This window comes from Sorex fumeus, unplaced genomic scaffold (assembly GCF_029834395.1).
Source record: "Sorex fumeus unplaced genomic scaffold, SorFum_2.1 ptg000032l, whole genome shotgun sequence".
Taxonomy (NCBI): domain Eukaryota; kingdom Metazoa; phylum Chordata; class Mammalia; order Eulipotyphla; family Soricidae; genus Sorex; species Sorex fumeus.
Window position 1 is genome coordinate 1,344,036 of NW_026606089.1, and position 12,581 is coordinate 1,356,616.

At 38.8% G+C, this 12,581-nt stretch overlaps 1 pseudogene; it reads right to left on the reverse strand.

Moving 5' to 3' along the window:
* Window positions 1-428: 428 nt before the first annotated feature.
* Window positions 429-527, reverse strand: LOC130025819 (uncharacterized; annotated as a pseudogene).
* Between the last annotated feature and the right edge of the window lie 12,054 nt (window positions 528-12,581).

The following is a 12,581-nucleotide window of genomic DNA, read 5'->3' on the forward strand; positions in this document are numbered from 1 at the left end:
CTGGTCTGTCATGAGGAGAATCTACATTGAGGAGGGTGAGTTTTTTCTGATGTACAGATCCCATGATCATGAAGAAATGACCTTCACTGTCTCTGATAACCTTTAGCCTGAAGTCCATGTGGTCTGATACTAGTATGGCCACTCCAGCTTTGGGGAGGTGTTCTTTTCTTTCTTGAAGAATTGTTTTCCAGCCTTTGACTTTGAGCTCATGGTTGCTTTGATTGTTCAGAAGTGTTTCTTCAGGCAGCAGAATGTTGGGTTCAGTTTTATAATTCATCCTCCAATTTTGTGCCTCTGAATTGGCACATTTAGTCCATTGACATTGAGAGAGATTGTTGTGATGGGGATTTGTGCTATCTTTATGTAGAATTTTTGTACTTGTGGGGATTGTCTTAGCTTAAAGTAGCCCTGTTAATTCTTCTTGCAACAACAATATGGAACACTTTACAAGTTTGCATGTCATCTCTGTGCAAGGACTATGCTAATCTATGTATCATTTCAATTTTAGTATATATGTCATCAAATATAGTATGAGTTAATTTTTCCATATTTTTTCTACTTATTAATTTGAGGGTTGTCCTTACTCACTCCTATGGCAGACAGTGATTCCAAATCAAGGAATGTATTTCAAAGCAGCTTGAATAGATAGATTTAGAACTTTAATGTCCCAGAAAGAAAAATATGGTTTTTACCATATTATGTTTTACCATAATCAAGGCATCAGTCTTACAAATTAATTCTTTTGGAAGATAGTATATGAGTCTTGTTTAATGCCCTTCCCTGAAACCTTCATTAAGACCATTAAACTAGAGCCTTTTGCTGTTCTCATCTCAGTCCCTTGTACATCTCCAGGAAAAGGTGGATGGTGTTGTCTGCAATTTGACCACCTTGAATGTAAGTAGGGTTTTTCTCCTGAAGGAAGAGGTGAGGAGCATATTGATGATTTCATTCCACCTTATTACAAGTTCAACTTGAACGGAAGGTGAGACTCATGAGGCTCCTGTAAAGGACAGAAAAAAGGGTCTCAGTGAAGTTTAATGGCCAACACATATTAGCAACACAGATGACTCAAAGTAGCCTGTGTGCATCTTTGTGTATAGTGAGTTTCATATCTACTGATAGTGATTCTCAGTCATGACACACAGGCAAAACAGACCTGTAATTAAAAATCTAGTTCTCTGAGCAGAGTGGGGTCTCTGAGGTAATTGAACAAGTGTATAGTAATTTATTACTAAGCACATAATTAGTTTGAATGATGTATACTTTTCGATCTAAAATCAATTCCAAATATGTCTAAAATGACAGTCTCCTGACCCCGCACCTGGCTTTCCTCACCTGGGCACCTTGGAGGGGGCGGGGTGAGTTTCCCTCACCTCCTGATTAGAGCCCCGATAGCTGATGAACTCTGCTACCAGTTATAGCTACGCTTAAGACCACTCTCCCCAAGCTTGAAGGAGCCTCATGCATGAAGGAACTGGAAGCAGAACCTGTGTAAACACAAAAAAAATAAAAGGCCAGTGGTCTGGCCATTTCCCCACTCCACGAAAGTCAATGGCGATGGTCAGGAGATAGAAAGAAACGGGGGGGGGGCAGGCTGGTTATTCTTAGCAGCAGGTTATTACATGGAAGAAATGTATGTCATGGAGGCCTCAGGAATCCTCAAGCACGTGCGCGCACTGAGAGCCTGGAAGATCCCATTATATAGATCATAGAACCTCTAAAAGGCACATTACAGTGAATTAATAAAAAGAGTTACAGAAAGAACATTGAGGCAGCAAACCATACATTGTTTCTTTACATCCACATTGTTTCCTTACATCAGCAGGCCCATAATACTGGCCTCCAGATAGAAGATACAAAGCCAAACTGAAACCTTTCACAAGCACTTTCACAAGCTGCAAGCACCTTGATTTGCATCCCAAAGACCAGCCTGGCTAGAGCTGGGAATCTATATCCCAAAGATCAGTCCTGACTAGCACCTGAGATCTGCAGATCTAAGACCAGCTAGGTTTCTGAGAGAAAAGGCAAACTGTCTCAATATACTGAAATCATTTACTGAAGGCAGTTTGAAGGGGAGAAACAGTCTCATCCAAGCTAGTCAGGACACACAGGAAAACAGCTTCTAGGAGGTGTTTCTCCTCTCCTTGTCCAACCAACATATAAGCATATATAATATTAATCATTTTGTATGAACACAGTAAGAAATGCATTGAGCTTATAGAATTGCTCTTCTAGGGCCATCTCAATCTCAGACTGCAGTGCTCAGGCCAGATATCTTTCCTATTCCTAGCAGCAGGGCCCTTAATGTCGTCGTTACTTTTGGATCATGACATCATTTGCCTATGATCCATCTCTTAACTTATAGTTAAGAATCGTGGCACCTTGGCCTGGCCCATCGCGATGCCAAGGTAGCACATAACTTACCGGCTTGCCCTTGTTCCATCCAGTCCCATGTCGGGACCCTGCCCTTGGGGTACTAGGAAGTGAGGGCAACTGAGGCTTAAGTTGAGAAGGCAGATGCAAAGGAGTGAATAATATTCAAAGCCAATCAATTCCTAAGTTACAAAGCATATTAAGTAATTGTCTTCCTGTATCCATACAAAAGGACATTGCATTAAGGTAAACTGCTCAAAAGACATAAGGAGAGGAGCAAGGCAATATTAACTTACAGTATAGCTTCAGTGTCTAAGACGGAGGAGACGTTACAAATTGGTTGGGGAATAGAGCATAGAAGTGGTTACAGACAGACAAAGTAATGGGAGTGTCTCGGGAGCACTGTGATGGGTGCAATTTGATAAACCTAAGCTCCGTATACTCCAACAGAACCCAGGTGTGTGGGAACGGGGGATGAGATCTCCAAAGCTGCTCAGATCAAGACTGGGCCCCCTCAATCAAGACCCACCATCTTCTAGTAGCTAAATGTTACAACCACGAACTGCCCCTGGAGCCATGTCATCCCATCAATGGCCAAGATCCAGAGACTGGATATTGTTGATAAGATAACATCTCTTATTTTCCAGCTCTCACTCTCAGAGAACCTGGTAGGCTTCTGCGAGTATCTTGCCTGCATGGCAAAGTCTGTGTTTCTGGTCACTGTTTCTTTTGAGGTACAGAAGCTGCTTAATTTAAGATAGTCCCCTTTGTTTATCTCTGTTTCCAGTTGCTTGTCAAGTGGCGTGTTATCCTTGAAGATACCTTTAACTTCAATTTCGTGGAGGGATATGCCGACCTTGTATTCAATGTACATGAGGGATTCTGGTCTGATTTTGAGGACTTTGACCCATTTTTATCTGACTTTTGTGCATGGTGTTAGGTAGAGGTCTGAGCCATTTTTTTCCATGTAGCTGTCCAGTTTTTTCTGCACAGTTTGTTGAAGAGGACTCTCTTGCTCCACTTCATTTTTCTTGCTCCCTTATCAAAGATTAGATGATTATATATTTGTGGTTGTGTGTCAATATATTCAATCCATTTCCAATGGTCTGCGGCTCTGCCTTTGTTCCAGTACCATGCTGTTCTCATTATTATCACTTCATAGTAGAGTTTGAGTTTGGGGAAGGTGATGCATCCATCGTTTTTTCCCCAAGAATTGCTTTAGCTATTCGTGGGCGTTTGTTGTTCCATTCGAATTTCAGGAGTGCTTGATCAAGTTCTTTGAAGAATGTCATGGGTATCTTTATAGGGATCACATTGAATTTGTGCAATGCTTTGGGGAGTATTGCCATTTTGACAATGTTAATTCTCCCATTCCATAAGCAGGAGATATGTTTCCATTTCCTCCTGTCCTTTGTTATTTCCTGTTGAATAGGTGCTTTACCTCCTTAGGTTAGCAGATTCCAAGGTTCTTGATTTTTCTGAGGCACGATTGTGAATGGAATTGTTTTTTCATGTCACTTTCTTCTCTCTCATTATTTGCATATAAAAAAGCCATAGACTTTTGAGTATTGGTTTTATAGCCTGCAATTTTACTATGAAAGTCTATTGTTTCTAGGAACTTTTTTGGTAGAGGTTTTAGTATTCTTTAAATAGAGTATCATATCTGTTGTGAATAGTGAGAGCTTATTTCTACCTTTCGTACATGAAAAACCCTTAATATCTTTTTCTTACCTTATTTCTATTGCAAGTACTTACAGTACCACCTTGAACAGAAGTGCCACAACGAACTTTTACTTAGCACTTTTTGTCTGTAAATTTCTATGCTAAGAACAGTGGAATAAACAGTGATAACTTAGTAATTTACAAGTAAATTATGAAGACAGATAATATAAAATAATTTCTTTGTACAAATTTCCAAAATGTGTAGCTTTTATGAAATACATTACGAATAAATCGTAGATCTTGATTATACCCTGAAGATTATTTTCTTGTTAGAAGTTACCTTTCTAAAATGCAATACAGTGACACATTTTGAAAATGTTGATTATTCGCTCATTAATTCAATGAATCTTTGTTATTCTGGTGGTGCATTGCCTCCAGGAACTCAACCTGTACCCTCAGGTGAGTGCATCAACAGTCTGATGGTGTCTTCATGCTTCCTGATAACCTCAAATGGCCACGGTGCCTCTGGCTGGATCCCAACACCTCAGGACTAAGTTTCCCGAGAAATTAAACTCCCGAAAGATATGTGGGAGACATGTTCACAAACCACCCCTGACTCAGTTATACAAGCTAATGGATTGGTCTTGTTTCAGAGACCCATAAACAAATCTTGAAAGAGATCAAAAGCCACAGTTAACCTTGGACTTGCAAAAGGATGAACACACTAGGGTAAATTGGAGGGAGGCAGGTTCGTTTGGTGCCCACCCAACCAGAACCCAGTGCAGCCACTTGCTCCCACAATCCAAAATCGCCACCATGCCCTCCTCTGGTTTCCATCGTCTCAGGATGGCTCTCACTGAAATATAACAGCTGAAAATTTGGATATGCGGGTTTTGTGACGGAAATCTCCAGGCTTTCTCTGGGTCACAAAGGGCATCCCATCCCCACTGCCCTGTACTTATGGAAGCCTCAGCAGTCATTTCCATACCTCAAAGCTACTCCAGCCTTAGCTTCCTGATAAAAACACTAAATTCCTTGAACAAACATGATGAACAAACATGAGACCCATGATGCACAAAATAAAAAGGAGACAGAGAGAAACACTTAAAGAGCCTGCCATAGAGACAAGGATGGGGTGTGGGTAGGGTGTTGGGGGATGGTTTTACGGAACCAGGAACATTGGTGGTGGGAAATGTACAATAGTGGAGGGATCGATGTTGGATCGTTGTATGACTGGAAGAAAATTATGAATAGATTTGTTATAGACTATCTCAGAGGTATTGAATAAAACATTAAAAATATATATCCTTCATTTGTACCTCAGACCACTGATAGAACATTAAAACCCAGCATATCTATTTTTGTGTTCTCTGTAGGAAAAAACATGTTACTCACCTGTGTGCCAATAGCTTGAAGAATGCTATACCCTAAGATACATCCATGACTGTCAATAACATGAATAAAGTAATTGCAGCTATGTTATGTTTTAGAATCAGTTCATGTACAAGAAATCAAGATTAGGAAGTGGAAAAGAGCCTCAGTTTTGAATGGATAATGTTTACAATGTTTCAGGAGCATGCAAGGGAGACTAAAGATTTGGCATGAGAAGAGGGAAGAAACAGAAGAGTGAAGTACTAATAAGTATCATGAGAAAAATGCAAGGGAGGACATTTCCTGGGAAGTGTCACACTTTGTTGAGATTTTGGTGAGGATAAGTATTAGAAAGTATCTTTCCCATTTAGTGGTAAAAAGGTAACTTTGATGGGTGCATTTAAAAATTACTTTAAAAATTAGAATCACCAAGAGATACACAGTTACAAAGTTGCTCATAATTGAGTTTCAGTCATGTAATGTTCTAGCACCCTTCCAGTATAATGGGGGCATTTTTGAAGGAATATCCCTGGTGAGAAGACTAGGGCATCTGAATCTTAATATATTTCACCAAATATATGATCTCTTCTCACATGATATACCCTTTCTCCCCTGCTTCTTTGATTTATGTTTTCATACAATATTTCCTTGTGAACCTCACCTCAAGTGAGGGTCCCTATTTAAGACAAGTACATGTTTCTGGGGCATTACATATTTTTCGGTTGCTGGAAGAGTCTCTATAGCAATTCTCAGGAGGTGTGGGGGCCCCACAGACAATTCTCAGAAAACGTGGTCATGGTGCTTGGGGTCCTCCTATGCTATACAGCCTTTGATACTATGGCAATCAGGTGGTGCTGGGAGTCAAATTATGTGCATGTGAGGCAAGTTTCATAAGCACTACACTATCTCCTGCGGCCCTGGGTATTAGATTGATGTCAGCATTCGAGGTCCTCCCTTTTGTCAGAAAGCAGAAACTGGTGTAGGAGAAAGTGGAAGAGACCTTAGGGTATAGCTAGGTTGACTGAGTACATGGTGGTACCATTAAGATTGGAACATAAAGTAAAAATAAAACAAGAGAAATATCTAACAATAGCAAAGAGGGCTATAGTACTCAAAAAAAATTAGAAACAGGCACATTGGCAATTAGTTTTAAAAAGCATCAAGGAGAGTATATAGTATTGTGAGTGAACAAATCTACTCTATGGATTTATCTCATCCTTGAAATGGAAAAGGACAATGTGTTACAGTTACAAATTTACAAATAAGATATATACCATCTATTTCTGCTGTGTTCCTGTGCTTTACGAAGTTTTATTCTAATTTTATATTTAATTTAATGATTAAAACAGTATTTGCTAACTTTAAACTTTTAATGGAATGTTTTATTAAAAATGTTTTTAAAAATTTTTTTTAAATGTTTTATTAAAATATTATTTAAAGGTATTTTCAAAGATCTCACGCCACTGGCTGAGCAAGTGAAAACAGAGATAGATAAATGGGACTATCTTAAACTAAGAAGCTTCTGCACCTCCAAAGAAAAAAAAAATATAAAGACAGTCTACAGAATGGGAAAGGATATTCACCGATTACACATCTGACAAGGGGTTGATATCAAGGATATACAAAATACTGGTTGAACTCCACAAGAAGAAAACATCCAACCTCATCAAAAAATGGGGCAATGAAATGAACAGAAACTCTCTCAAAGAAGAAATCCGAATGGCAAAAAAGCACAAGAGAAAATGTTCTACATCATTAATCATCAGGGAGATGCAGATCAAAACCACAATGAGATACCATCTCACACCTCAGAGACTGGACCACATTCAAAAGAACAAAAGCAACTGATGCTGGCGCGGATGTGGCGAGATAGGGACACTCCTTCACAGTTGGTGGGAATGCCGACTAGTTCAGCCCTTTTGGAAAACAGTATGGACGTTCCTCAAAAAATTAGAAATTGAGCTCCCATTTGACCCAGCGACACCACTCCTGGGAATATATCCCAGAGAGGTATAAATGTGTATTCGAAGTGACATCTGCATTTATTTGTTCATTGCAGCACTCTTTACAATAGCCAGAAACTGGAAGAAACCTGAGTGCCCAAGAACAGATGACTGGTTAAAGAAACTTTGGTACATCTCCACAATGGAGTACTATGTAGCTCTTAGAAAAGATGAAGTCATGAAATTTACATACAAGTGGTACAATATGGAATGTATCATTCTAAGCGAAATGAGTCAGAAAGAGAGGGATAGACATAGAAAGATTGCATTCATCTGGGGGATATAAAGTAACAAAATTTGAGATTAATACCCAAGAATAGCTGAGATCAACACCAGGAGGATTACTCCATAGCTTAGAGGCCAGCCGGGTATTCTAGGGGAAAGGGCAGTTCAGGTAGAGAAAGGAGCACCAAATGAAGGGTGTTTGGAGGATCCTCCCAGGAGGGGAGATGCATGTTAAAAGTAGACTATGGACTGAACATGTTTGCCACTCAATGCCTCTTTTGCAGACCACAACATCCAAAAGAAGAGAGAGAAAAAAAGGGAATGCCCTGCCAAAGAGGCAGTGTGGGGGGGTGGGGGGGATATTATCCATGGTGGTGGAAAATGGGTACTGGTGGAGGGATGGGTATTTGATCATTGTATGACCAAAATCCAAGCACAAAGATTCGTAAATCTACAACTGTACATCATGGTGCTTCACTATTAAAAATTTTTTTTAAAAGTTATTAAAAAAAGAAACATATGGGGCAAAGAGCTAGTGCAGTGTGTAGAGGGTGTTTACATTGTATGCAGCTAATCTGAGTTAAATCCCCAGAACCCTGAGCCTGCCAGGAGTGATCTCTGGATACAGAGTGGGAAGTGAGCCCGGAGCACATCTAGGTGCACTCCCCTCCCCACAAAAAAGGAAGAAAAGAAAAGAAAACATATAACTGATTCTTGAGTAAAATAGAGATTAAGGGTGCTAACTACTATATAACGTTTGAAAACCCCCAAATTTAATAGCGAGTCTAGTATTGACCAACAAGTTGGTTTTTTAATAGTATTTACTTACATTGTCTGCTATTGGTGCTATATGTGGTCTGTAAATCTGTAAATTTGATACATTTAAAAAATTTATAATGGATTTTATAATAGACTTTATAATACATTGGTATTTTGTGTTTAATAAGTGACAAATTATATCTCTACTTTGTGGGTTATTTGGGCCATAGTATGTGGTGCTTGGGATTTCTGACTCTGTGCTCAATAGTCATTTCTGGTGGAGCCAGCCATTAATTTGGGTTGACTTTGTGCATGGTACATGCTTTAACCCCTATACTAAGTCTGGGGTCCAATCAAATCAATTATCTGCATATATTTTATACATGCATGGCATAATTTTCTTAGATTTTTGATTATTCTAGGATATACTGATCATCTTTAATTATTCCACATCAATACCAATGTCCAAAAATGTTTCAAAATATAATTATTGAAAAAAAATCACATAGAAGTTCAAATTTGTGTTGTTCGTGAGATAACTATATTAAGAAGAAATAGAACCACAAGAAACATACAAGTAAAATGAAGGTACATTTCTTTGGAGTCTTTAAATTATGTATTTATATTAGTATATATACAAGTATAATTTTTAAAAAATAAATTTCAGTGACAATAAAATTTTTGATTTTTTAATAATTGTAATGTTGTACTGCTAAGTCTATATTTATGTGAACATTTATATATATATATTTGTCTATTTTTCTGATTGTTTACTTAAGATCTGTAGTTAAAAGCTAACTTACTGATGACAGGGTATGTGGCTCAGGGCTAAAGCACTTGGCTTGCATGTATAAAACTTTGGGTTAGCCTCCTGCAAGGCAAATGCCCTACCCACTGTGCTGTAAACGTTATATAAAATATACTAATAATAAGACCTAATGATGTTGGTGAACAGTGCAATATAAATGATTACTTAGTAATTTTCTTGATTTATTAATGAAATATGTAAGCTCTTGAGTATAATGGGAGTATTTTTCTAACGTAAGAGTCTGAGGAAGGTGAAACTGTTATAACTTTACTGTAGGATTCCATCTCCCTAGCCTGCTTCATTCTACCTCTCTCTCTATCCAATCCGGTATTCTTCTTGGAAATCTGACCTCCAGATTGGCTAGCCTCTACCTTTCAACTGCCTATTTTATGACATCATTCTCTCATTAAACCAACCAACAACTGGTAGAATCTTGGGGTTCCCATGCAGGTGTTTGTAAACAAATTTGAATCATCATGTCAAGTGACCAGTGACCAATAGCTGGAATGGTGGGTTCCACTTTAGGTACCAGATGGTTACCTTAGACAAACACTGAAATGCCATACAAATTTTATTTATTCTAATATATTTTTAACAAATTGAGGAGATACATCATAGTTAATTGGTTGTTAATAAAAGTTATGAAGTTTGAGATGCTGTGGTTGTTTGGGGAGAGGCCGGGGGTTGAAGGATGGCATGGGAAAGAATAGGAAGTTATAGAGAGGACAAAGGGGGAATACACAAGACTCTAAGAAAGATAAACTTGGTCCAGGGTTATAAAGCCCATAAGAAATTGCATGGGCCTGATGAAGAGTGGGGTAGAGTCAGAGGAATAGTATTGCTGACAGGGCATTTGCTCTGCAAGCAAGAAGGACCCAGTTCAATTCTTGCAATCCTTTAGGGTCCCCAGAGACCCACCAGATGTGAAACTTGAGCGCAGAGCCAGGAGTAAGACCAGAGCACAGTCAAGTATGCCCCATCCCTGGTGTCCTCCAAAAAAAAAGGGAGAAATGACACAGTATTGGGATTAGGATTAAAAGAAAAAAATTGGAATAGGCTAAAGAAGGCAGATAAGTCAAAGGTGACCCGAAATAAAGTTAAAATTCTTTCATGGAGGCTGTGTTTATGCCTCAGGGCCACTTTTGGAAAATAATGAAATTTGAGACACATCTCTAAAAGGTTTGGGTGGTCTAATCATAAATGATGGCTGGGGGTTGTGAACACATATACTGGGGAATGAACCTTCCAGATGACTGGTAAACGCCCTCAGAGTCATTCAAGGATGACTCTTAACAGGGACCAAGCCAAGAGAACAGTTGCAGCATGAAGCCTGAAGATGAGCTCCTGGGAGATGCAAAGATAAGTCACCATGTCCTCTGGCCCTCTGTTCAGGACCCCTACCTGCACCATTTCCCTTATTCCCAACAATATTCAGAGTCTCTATCACGGTGACACTTTACTAGCTAGTTTCAACAATGAGGTCAATTGCCTCTGTAAGTCTTTGGATTTGTAAACTCCCCACGGTGGCCAAGCCTGCTTTCAGGCAACGACATCTGGACATTTCTGGCGGTGGGAGCTCAAATTATATTACCTTGAGGGGCTGGTCTTTGGTCTTCCATGGTCCGTGGTGCCTGTAGCCTTCTCTAAACATCGCTGTTAACTGCAGCTCACACGAGAACCAACGTTATCAGTGTCGTTGGGGCTGCGTTGCGGGATGTACCGGACTAAGACATGTGCACTGGGTCACCACTCCCAAAGCAGTTGGTACCGCTTAACCTTGAACCTGGAAGGTGGTGGTGGAAAGAGATGGTCCTAGGAGAGTTAATGAGGTGATGGATGGATGGCAAGGAAACCGTGAAGGGTAGGGAACTGGACAGCTGGTGATCATCATAGGAGAGTTGGTAGATGTGTTTTAATTACGTTAATATGTTTTTCGAAAAAGATAAGCAAAACAAAAATATGAAAACATGATAGGTTCCAAAGAACAGGTTACATATAAGACCGAGAGAGCTGAAAGGGCTGTCATTCCTTTTGGAGCTTTCAATCATAACATTTACGAAAGTTTGTATTTTCATGTTACTTAGCTGTGGAGAGGAATAATGAGAAACAGAATGCCACCAGAAAGGCAAACTGAATGACCACCTTTCATAAAAGCCAGGTGAAAGGTGTTCACATGGATCCCAAATGCAAGTGGGTTAACAGGAACATATATTTAATTAAGTCTGCTTGGTACCAGTAACTACTTTTGTGGAAATGGAGGAAAACGAATGCAGTTTCTGACAGACTTGAGAATAAACTGCAAACAAATTTTCCCAGGAAAGGGTAGTTGACTGGCTGGGAACAGAACAACTTGAATAGTGTTTTGCTACCTTTCATGTATGGCTAGAGGAAAATGATCCCAGTAAACTCTCGAAACTAACAAACTTCAACTCCCTTGAAGGAAAATTTTATTCAGTGAGGAAAAAATGCTGAGAGAAAAGTCTGAAATGATGGAAAAAGAGACAATAAGTGCAAAAGGAAGGACTTGACATTTGGGTTCCTCTGAAAACAAAGCTTGAAACAAAAGATCTGGTGAGCACATGATTTACTGAAAATGGGATCTGAGAGGAAAAGAGTGATATCAGGGATGTGAACAAGGAACATCCAAATTAAGGACGACTTTGCTAGCTGATTACCCCATGGGCAACATGGTTCCAAGACTACCAGAACTTACCAAGGAATTTACTTTAATTTTCTTTCTTTCATATGGTCAATTACAACATGTATTTTTTGCATAATTCAATGACACTTTGGAGTGTCCATTTCTTTCTCAATATTCTTTTCACTTGTGTATGCATCTTAAACAGCTGCTGGATAACAGAATTATTTGATCAGACTTATTTTTTTACTATAAGTTTAGTTGAGATTCCGGAAAACTAGATCTAAACTGAAGTTTGTTTTGATTAGTAGAAGTAGAATAGCGAGGACTAAGGATGGAATTAGAGATTATAGTGTACCATATTCAGTTCCTAATAAAACAAGTCAAGGACAGTGTCCCAAATAGACTATTGAAAAAGATATCCATCTCTATTTAACATGGAAATTCAGCATATTTTATATTAAATTAAAAATGAATTAATATTCCTGTATTTGGACTTTTAAAAACCTTCAAGGTTGGTTAAGGAATCAAACACTGCCGATGAAATCATAACAACTTAATCATAAAATCCTGATTACTACTTAAGTGTCCAAGAATGTCAGTGCTAAGAATTATTTCCTTTGATCTCACTAGTGCATGTGATAGGCATATGAATACATCTGTGTGAATAAATAATTGGTATCTAATTTAGAGTCTCACCATACATGGTTGTGGGTATTGTGAAATAGTTATATATATTTTC